Source organism: Salvia splendens, chromosome 14, assembly GCF_004379255.2.
Source record: "Salvia splendens isolate huo1 chromosome 14, SspV2, whole genome shotgun sequence".
In the NCBI taxonomy this organism is placed as follows: domain Eukaryota; kingdom Viridiplantae; phylum Streptophyta; class Magnoliopsida; order Lamiales; family Lamiaceae; genus Salvia; species Salvia splendens.
In genome coordinates, this window is record NC_056045.1 from 11,050,545 (window position 1) to 11,060,781 (window position 10,237).

At 35.8% G+C, this 10,237-nt stretch overlaps 1 long non-coding RNA gene across 1 annotated transcript; it reads right to left on the reverse strand.

Annotated features, from left to right (window-relative positions):
* Positions 1-9,107: 9,107 nt before the first annotated feature.
* Positions 9,108-10,237, reverse strand: LOC121763821. The gene is made up of 3 exons (XR_006042504.1): positions 9,852-10,237; positions 9,529-9,638; positions 9,108-9,330 (listed from the first exon to the last, which is right to left on the reverse strand). It is a non-coding gene; the product is annotated as an uncharacterized LOC121763821 (long non-coding RNA).

Consider the following 10,237-nt stretch of genomic DNA (forward strand, 5'->3'; position numbering starts at 1 on the left):
CTACACTCTCTACATGCATGAGGGAGTCAAAGAATTTTTAGATGGGGAGGAATGAAGAATAGGGTCTGATTTTTACCTCTCTTGGACGAAACAAACGGTAGGAACGAATAAAAATCTTGCTTCTTCAACAATCTCTTGGAAACTTCGAAAGGATCTTGAGTAGAGTAGAAGAACAAGTGTGGGAGAGTGGAGAAGAGGGAGGGGGCGTGTGATTGAGGTGGGAGGCGTGTGATTTGAGGTAGGGTTTAGGAGTCTTTTATTTATAGAGTTTAGGGAATAGAATATCTCCCAATTAATTAGAGAATAATTGGAGAATAATCACAATAAAGATGGGAGAGATTTGGGGAGATTTGATGGAGGTAATTGGCGTGTAATTGATGGAGAAATAAGGAGGATATTTCAAAAATCATGGCTATTTAATTAGCCTTTGATTTAAATTTGGTGTTTTCACGGAGCAGAATAAAATAATACGGAGCAGGAAAATTAATAAAAATCCTCCCAAATAATATGATAGTAGGCGTGTGAAATATTCTTCCCACAAGGAAAATTTTCCAAATCTTTAATAAAATAGAGTAGGGAAAGATTTGCTAGGACATTCCAATTAAAACATGGAAAGAAATAATTAAGGGATCTAAATAAAAAAATGAATAATTTCCTTCTCCTACAAATTAGGAGATTTTGAATCCCCCTAAGAAAATAATAGTGGCCGATTTTTATCAAGAAGGAAGTAAGGTAATTAGGCTTTAGGATTTAATTTGAATAATTATCCCAAAACAAATAATTAAATCCAAGAAATAGAATTCCTCTCCAATAATTTGGTAGTGGCCAATATTTCCACAATAAAAGGGCAAGGTAATTATTTATGATTCTATCTTAAATCTCACTCCCCTTAAAAATATAATTCACCGCAATATATTTCATTCCACATCAATTAATTTAAGCCACGCCATAAAATCAACGAAATTGACTAGGTCAAATCAAAATTAGGTCATCGACTCAATCACGTAACAATTCATCATTCAATTCATGACAATCAAAGCAATAAATGCAACGTCTTAGGGTTCCAAAATTAGGGTTCGAAAAGTGGGGTGTTACACTTAGACTTTGTTTGCTTCTTATACATTTAAATGTTTATAAAACATCTTATAAATATACAAGCAAACACAACGTAATAATATAGTGATTCTATTCGTGCGAAACTGATCGAATAATACTGAATCGAGTTAAAAGTGGATTATAGAGTTTTTCGTATACAAGTAAGATTCTATTCGTGCTCGAAACATACTTTTCAGTGTACCAAACCAACAATTCATTCTTCTGATATCATTATGCATCCTTCATTATCATTTTAATACCTTTCATTCTTCTGATATCATTATGCATCCTTCATTATCATTTTAATACCTTTCTTCCCTCTTGATCAAGCTGCCTGCCTTACTTTCTTGTTCAATGATAATAGGTTTTCGTTGGGATTATATGTTTTATCCTTGCCCCCAAACCCAAACTTTTTCACCTTTAACTCAGCCTCTTGCCTCTCCATCAATTTTTCGGTATTTCAACCTTTGTAGGTAGGATAGGTGCGAAGAATTGTACGTGAGCAAAATGTATAACTCTTTCTACGTAGAGTAATTGCATGATAAAAAATAATACAATTTCAAATTCCAATTTCAGTTTATAAGAATATCAATAAATTACTACATAAATGTTCTTATAATATAATGTGAATCTTAAGGATTCAATAAACATATGTTGCCCGGATTTGTTCTTGCAATAATATCCAATAACCCAAACAAGAAATATGACAATAAAAAGATGGAAAAGAAGAAGAAGATGATAAGTGTTATGATTTAGATTCAAGCTCAAGAAAGAAAAACCCAATGGCTACTTTCACAAACAAAAACCTAATGGCTCCACCAGCTAGCAACACAAGAACTAGCAAGCATACCTTAACAAATAATCTAAGCCCGGCAATAGATTAAATGCAACCACAAGGGATTTTGGATAAATCTTCAATGATGAAGATGGGTGCTCCAATGGAGTCTTTGTTCTTCAATAATGTTCAAAAGTCTCCCCACAAAACCCTAGACATTGGTATTTATACAAGGGACTAAAAGTGCTAAATAAAAGAGACAAAAAGAGTCCAAAAACGCAAGTCGCGCAACACGCCCGGTCGAGCGAACTTTCTGGAATTCGCGACCAAAAACTGACAGAACGCCCGGTCGGGCGTTTTTCCCTTGAAAATCGCCCGGTCGGGCGATTTCTCTGGAATCCTCCAAAAGCACTATCTTCGTCTTCGAAAGGGCTTCGCGTGAGTATCTTGTACGCCCCAATCGGAGTCCGGATGAGAGAGTTATGGCCATTATACGAACGTCGCGCATTGAAGATGTGATGACTCCAAAAGACATGTCTTGACGAGCGTCGCTTCCGTTCCGTCCTCCCACGAGGCCTTGAGCACCATTTTCAGCTTCTGGTCGTCCCCTACTCGAGCTCTCTCTTCGGATGAGCTTATTCCACGGATGAATGTGCTTAAAGCTTCTTGCATCTTCTTTGTCATTGCCCTTGTCATTGGTCGATGAATGTCCTTAGTGGGGTTGATCAAACGATGCGAGACTTGTGGATTCGCATCATAATATCTTACCACCAAGAATGTAACTGGTCCATTGAAAGATGATGTTTTTGCTTTAACCAAGTTTCATGTTGTCGAGCTAGAATGGATAGCGTATATGCACACCAGTTTATATTCCTAAAATTTTCCACTTCATCCATGAATATATGCCTTTCATCGACGTACAATATTCTTTGGGTTAGGCAAACGTATACCACGACGTACCAATTTACCAGGTAACCTTTCAACACTTAATTCTAGTATTGCCCCAAATCTCATCTCCTTGATAGAAGCCTTTTGTTTATCGATCAAACCCTGCAACATTCTGACAAAATCTTTAGTTTACCTCTTTATATTGATGTACTATCTGTCTTTGCCTTCTCTTTTTCTGCCTTTAACTTCTGGTTTTTTCCTTTACCGTTTCTACCAAACAATCTTCAGCAATTGCCTTTTCCTTCTTTTTATCTTGCTGGTTCTCTTTTTCAGACTTTGCCTGTTAAAACTCTTAAATCTTGTCCCACATCGACTTGGTGATGACCCTAGCTCCTCTATATAAGTATGGATAATCCTCCCCCTTATAAGGCCTTTTAAGGGGTGAGTGGTCCATTTCTAATATGGTATAACCCTCCCCCTATAAGCCTTTTTAAGTGGTGAGTTGACCATCTCTAATATACATCAAACTCATTTTTGGAGTATGGTTGGAGATGATCTAATACATTAATTATGCAGCAAACGACTTCAATATGGGTTTCAAAGAATTCAATCGGGAGTGATTCTGCAGAAAATGCGTCGAAATGTATTTTTCAGTTTTAGTGTGCGATTATTGATTTAAACAAAGAATTTGGGTTCAGATTTTGGTAATATATGTTTAAAAGATTCAATACTCGTGTTGTTATGTTTGTTAAACTACGTAAATGGAACCTTCAATTTCTGAAAATCTTCTAAGGAAGATGAATCTTCATTTTCTATGTTGATTTTTGTTGGATTGATTTATGATTTCAACACTTATGAGTTCTGAAAGCTTGAAGTTCTGTTGATATTATGGATGTTAGTTTGTCAGATTATAAGTTGATAACTAATTACACACTGCAGCCTTTATTTGCTTTATCTAGACCAAATGTTGATATTGTGTTAACTATATGTTGATAATGTCTTAACTCTTACCTATATATTGATAACTAATTACACACTGCAGTTTTTGTTGCTACACTTTATCATATTTAGACCAAAATGTTGATATTGTGCTACATAAGTGTTGATAATGTGTTAGCTATCACTACAAAAAAACGCTTACCGACGGAATTATCGACCGAATTTTTCTCTTGGTAAAAAACTTGTCGGTAATATTATCGACGACTTTTATTCTGTCGGTAATATTTTCCGACGGAATCGCCGACAGAAAGTGTCAGTCGGTAAATTTGGTCTAGTATCCGTCGGTAAAACATTTAATCGTAGTTTATATAAATTTCGTCGATAATGTTGTAGAATTTTTCATATATTAATATATTTAGTTTTACCGCCTGAATAGTTGCATCAATATCCTGTTTTTCGTTATATCACAAAATCAATAACAGTAGCAAGAGAAAATAGAAAATAGAAAGTAGAAAATTATAATAGATAAACTTGAAGGTAATTTTGTTCAACCACCAAAATATGGAGCAAAAAAGTTCTAATAAGTTACAAATTTCTAGTTTAATTCCTTCCTTAATTCCTTATTTCCTCGCGCAATTCACATCTCGCACCGAAGGATCCAAGTCGGAGGTAGTTGCTCTTGCAGACTGAGTCAAGAAGCTAAGTTTCCTGTCCCGAAAAGTAACAAATCAAAATGCAGCAACGATGCACAAAAGTTTGCGATAGTGATGGGATAACTTTGATGGATATAAAAAATAAGGACAAAGAAAGAGAAAAACTAACACAATTCATTAGCATGATGACCAAAAGGCCTATTATTCTAACAAAGATTAATACATTTGTATGAGTTACTAACTCAACCTTGGATAGTTGGATTTATATGGAAACCCTTCCAGATGATTACGATGGAGAATATCTAAAATCTGTTGCTTTACTCTTAATCGTTTATTCACATATAACACCACTCCACCTAAAAAATGAAAACAAAAGAATTAAATATAAGGTGGATGGATGCTGAATTTGAAATGGTAGTATGATATCATAATTTCCCAATGAATCAAACTAAAGGAGGTACAAAAATTATATTAGTTTAAATAACCAAATGGCAAAAATGATAAGTAACAATGAAAAATTAACATCATATTCATGACCTAGAGGAGTATCTTTGATGAACAGGCACATATTTAAGATAGACACGTACCTAAGGGAAATAATAATTTTGTTGAAGTCTCAATCTCCAACCCATCGACATACTGCACACCTGTTTGTCATCCACTTCGCAAACAGGTTCATAGTGCTCTATCATGATAAAAAACATCTAAGTTATAATCCATGCTGCAGTAGAGTTAAGGGGAATAGTGAATAGAGCAGCAGAGATATTTCAACAAAACATGAACATTTTAAGTCAGAGCAGAGCTTAGGGGAGAACCTTATAGGAAGTATAGAAAGTTTTGATAGAAGGACGCTTGACAGATTTAGCAGGAACAAGGCTACATTCATGAAACTCGGCCATCTGTAACGTCTATTAAAGGAAAATGTGTTGACGATAGAGAACTGATGTAAGAAGGCTGTGACCAATAATACTATAGTTATTTTGGTCAAACATAAGAAGATAGTAGCAAAAATGTTCGACGATAAAAGTAAATCTTTGTCTTTCATAGAATCAATATCTCTTGTTTCGCCCATTCCCGAAGCAGTTCGAGAACTTCATAAATTAATTAATCTTATCACAAGTTTTAATACTAGCCCATATATTATACCTTGAATAGTTGGCACGCAAGGCCATGATCACCAACAGCGTAGTGAGGTTTGCAGCAAGGCCACCTCTGTGGGTTGCGTTTAATGGATTCCAGAGCATCGCGTGCAGCAAGCACACCCTGTTACCTATATTCGCATAGCACATGCTTCACCCTTGGTGATATTTGTGTTAGCTATATGATGATATTTGTGAATTCAACAGCCTATTAGAATCATTTTGGTACTTGACATAAGTTTATTGAGAAATTAATATGTATCTATTGATATTGTATGATATGACAAAACAACTAAGTACACATCTGGTTGATTTTGATTTAATTAGATTCACATCCAGTTAACAATATGTTGAGTAATTATTGTGTAAATGTTGCTAATAAAATTTAATTTTTATGGTTTATGTTTACCAAATCTACAGCTACAAGCAAGAGATCTCGGCCACAGGAAGATGAGAATGATGAGTTTGTCAGCAATGAAAACTTAAAAACTTTCGCTGAAAAAATTTAAAAAATGGTCCACTCACCCCTTAAAAGGCCTTATAAGGGGAGGGTTATCCATACTTTTAAGGGGTGAGTGGCCCATTTCTAATATGGTATCAGAGCGGGCCCAAGTCGATGATGGATTATATCTCTTTATCTCTTCTCTTGCCTACCCACGTGATGAAAGTCCGATGTGTCATTCCGGCCCACACGTGAGGGGGCGTGTTAAAACTCTTAAATCTTGTCCCACATCGATTTGGTGATGATCCTAGCTCCTCTATATAAGTATGTTTTGATTGTATGGGCTGTTAAGTTGGTGGACTATTATTATTGGGCCTGGGAATTATTCTGGCCCATGTAATGTGTGGGTTGTTGTGTTTCCCTAGCCCACTCCCGGATTGATATACCCTCTCTCTCCACTCCACCGCCTTACTTCACTCTGCACTCTCTCTTTTTCTCTCACTTCTCTCTCGAGTCTTTTGAGTTTTCCTTGGGCTTTCTTCTCTGATGATTCTCTGGTTGTTCCACGGTGGTTTATCACGAGTGTTTGTGTGATTAAACATGTGTGTGGGTGAGAGATAAGCAACTACTTCAGTTGCTTGGGTTCCAGAGGAGTTATGGTTTCTTGTTGAGAGGTTTCTGTGGTTGTGAGCTTCGAGAGTGGATAGATCCGGTGTAGTGGGGTGGTTTGGGTTGTAATCAATGGTGTGTGAAGAGTTTCACGGTTGGATTCAACGTTGCTCCCTTGGATCGTGGTTTTGGTGAATAGATCTGCACTATTAGCGGGTGGCTGAGCCATAGCCTGTAGATCTTTGCGATTCCTTTGTTCTCTCTCTTATTACTGCATATTTTGTTTAGATCCGAAAGGATCTTTCATTTTCTACTAACTAGGGTTTCTAGTGTACAGGGTTCTCGGTTGATCTTGAGGATTCTGGTCCAAGAGTGCAGTGTCTGAGTTCATTAGCTTGCGTTAACTGCAATAGCTATTGTTCTTGTAATATCAGTCGCGTGGTTAATAGTTTGACTGAGCTATCTTGTAAACAAGACCAAAGAGGTCTCGGTAAATAGTGAATCCATAGCTAGTCTGATCCCTACAGTGGTATCAGAGCCACGGGGGGACTGCTTTGGCACGTCGAGTCGCTTAAGGAGGTGGGCAAGTGGAACCCTCCCTCGAGTGGGGGTTCGCTCTGGTAAATTGGCTGAATCTTTCTGGTTTTTTCTGTTTCTGCATAGTGCCAACTATAGGATTGGGATATTTGTTGCTGGTAGACAGTCTTGGCAAGACTTAGGGTTTCCTTGGTGTGTTTTCACTCTATGTTTTGTGCTTCCGTGGTTTTCTTGGCGCTCTCTGCATCTTGATCTCTTATTACTTGACCACCAAGCATAATGTGCTGCCTAAGTGACCCCCTGCGCCCTCCAGAAGTGAGTGACTGCGAACTGGGATAGCCTTAGCCGGCCCTGCTCGTGACAGTCAAGGATTTGAGATCCTCTGTGTAAAAATCTGGTGAAATCTGTGTAAATTCTTTTTTTTTGTGAATTTGTGTATTATGTTGCCTGGGTGACTGTCTGTGTTTTGGTTGACTGCCTGTTGTGTGTTTTTTTAATTTTTATTTCTTGCTCTCTGTATTGCCTGAAAAAAATTTCTTGCTTAAAAAATGGCCCAACCTGTAAGTCTGGTCTCTTTCAATGGCAAAAATGATTTTGTGATCTGGAAACAGAAGTTGAAATGTGTTCTTATTCAACAAAAGGTGTTTAAATATGTTGATGGTTCTGTGCCCACTGATACTCCACAAGATAAACTTGATGAAATGAATGAATTGGCTAAAGCAACCATTATTCTCAACTTGTCTGACTCTGTGATTAGGAAGGTTAATCACATTGAATCTGCCTCTGAAATGTGGAAACATCTTGATACTTTGTATGCAGAAACTTCTATGTCATCAAGGATGTATTTGCTTGTAAAACTTTTCAAATTTAAGCTTGATTTGTCAAAAGATATTGATGACAATGTGGATAGGTTTCAAAAACTTGTTCAAGACATTAAGAGGTCAGGAGATAAAACTATTGATGAATATATTAGTATTGCTTTGATAAATGCCATACCTGATTCATACAGTGATGTAAAAGCTGCTATTAAATATGGCAGAGATACTGCTGCTCTGGATTTAATAATTAGCTCTCTTAAATCTAAGGAATTGGAACTAAGCGAAAGAGCTTCTGATAAGTCTGCTCCTAATAAGGTTTTAAATGTTTGGGGGGGGGTCTAATTCAAGATGGGGGAATGAATCAAATGGAGGATCAAATTCCAGGAAAAAGTTCAGATCTAGGTCCAACAGTAGGGACCCTAGATTTATCAAGAAATGTTATAATTGTGGAGAACCTGTGCATTTTAAAAAGAACTGTAATAATCCTAAGAAGTATAAACCTCCTAATGTTAATAATGGAAACTCCCAGATTGAAAGTGTTGCAAATATTGCAAAGTTTGATGCTGACAATGAATCTGTGTTTATGCTGCATGATCTGTTGTACATAAATGCTTCCCCCAAGTGTCCTTTCTCTTCAAATGATTGGCTTTGTGATTCTGGTTGTACATACCATGTAAGTCCTTTCAAGGAAGTGTTCACTGATATTAAGCCTGTAACTAATACCTATGTTTCTATGGCTGATGATAAAAAATGTGTAGTTCAGGGTATTGGCACTGTGTCCCTACTAGAAAATCCACCTTTCATGGCACCTGAAACTGTCAACAAAAGTATATTATTATGGAACTTTATCTATTGTGGCGCGTTATTCAAGTGCAGCACAGGTAGATGTAAGGATAGGTTTAATGTAAGGATAGAATCTCCAAAACTGCACTTCAACATGTCGTGAGAAAGAACATGTAATGGCAATAGGAAGTGCCATATAATGTTCATCTAAACTACACTAATTTACTACACCTAAAAATTTGCAAAATAATCCTATAAATATTTGTTATTACAATTTTTCTCTGTTACATTATTTAATTTTTATTTCCACCTACAAATTTCTATAAATTATATTTCCATCCTTTAAATAACTATAAATTATATTTTCATCCATTACATATTTATTCCTTTTATTTTATAATATGCATATCTAAGTTTTCACTTCCAACATACATAAATCATAAGAACTTTTAATCATTCAACAAATATTTATATACAACTCATTTGAATAAAATACCAAATTTGAAAATACAGAAATCCAAGTGCCTATATGCTTCTACTAAAACACAATACTAATACTATATATTATATATTCCCAATCTATCCGGAGAGCTCAATTATTTGTAGATGCAATGGTTGTCTCTTTAGAGAATGAGTTGTGTGCCTCTTCTACCTGTACAAAAAGAAAAAAATATAGTATATATTAGCACTCCAAATAGTAGTATTATTCCAAGTTATATGTGAAATAAATTATGAATATGCACAAAATATCAAGTTCGTGTGCTCCCTCCCTGTAACAGTCACAAACACAAGCATATCCTTGGTTAAATAATCATCTTCCTTACAGTATAACATAAACTTACTCTCGTACCTTAAATGTAAGAATCTTAGGATTGGAAGACAACTAAGTTCTGCATTCAATGTCCCACAATCTGCCAATGTTGTTACTCTATTTCCCTGTTGTGCAGCAAGTTCATCACTCTGAAAAAAAATAGTATTACAACAAGGATACAATGGTGATTCTCAACTACAACATGCTTATCTCCATATAACCATTATACTGAAGTAACTGAAATAAACTAATTCATCAACTTCATTAACTTATTAAATACTGACTCCCCAATACATCCATGTTAACCTAATTTCATTCCCATAATTGTAAACACACTTCACAAAAAGAAAAAAGCCACATACTTCACTTTTTAGCTTTGTTCTCTCATCTGAACTAAACGTTTGGAACTAAGGAAATCTTTCTTCCTTCAGAGTCTTCCATAATATCAGCATTATCGATTGTCAAATCAGTCTACACAAATACACAAAACACCAAATTCCAATAGTAAAATTGAGATCACATCAACCAAAAGGTCAAATTTAGCAAACAACAATCAACACTGCAAAAAATATTACAAGAATATTCAGTAAGTATACTTACGTAGGGATGCCAGTACTATGTGTAGGGGTTGGCAGCGGAAGCGTGCATGAAATCGGATCACATAAAATTGATCTATTTAGCAGATTATTTAGACAAATTCTATTCGCGTAATTATCACATGTATCATGCTCATAACTTGAATTAAAAC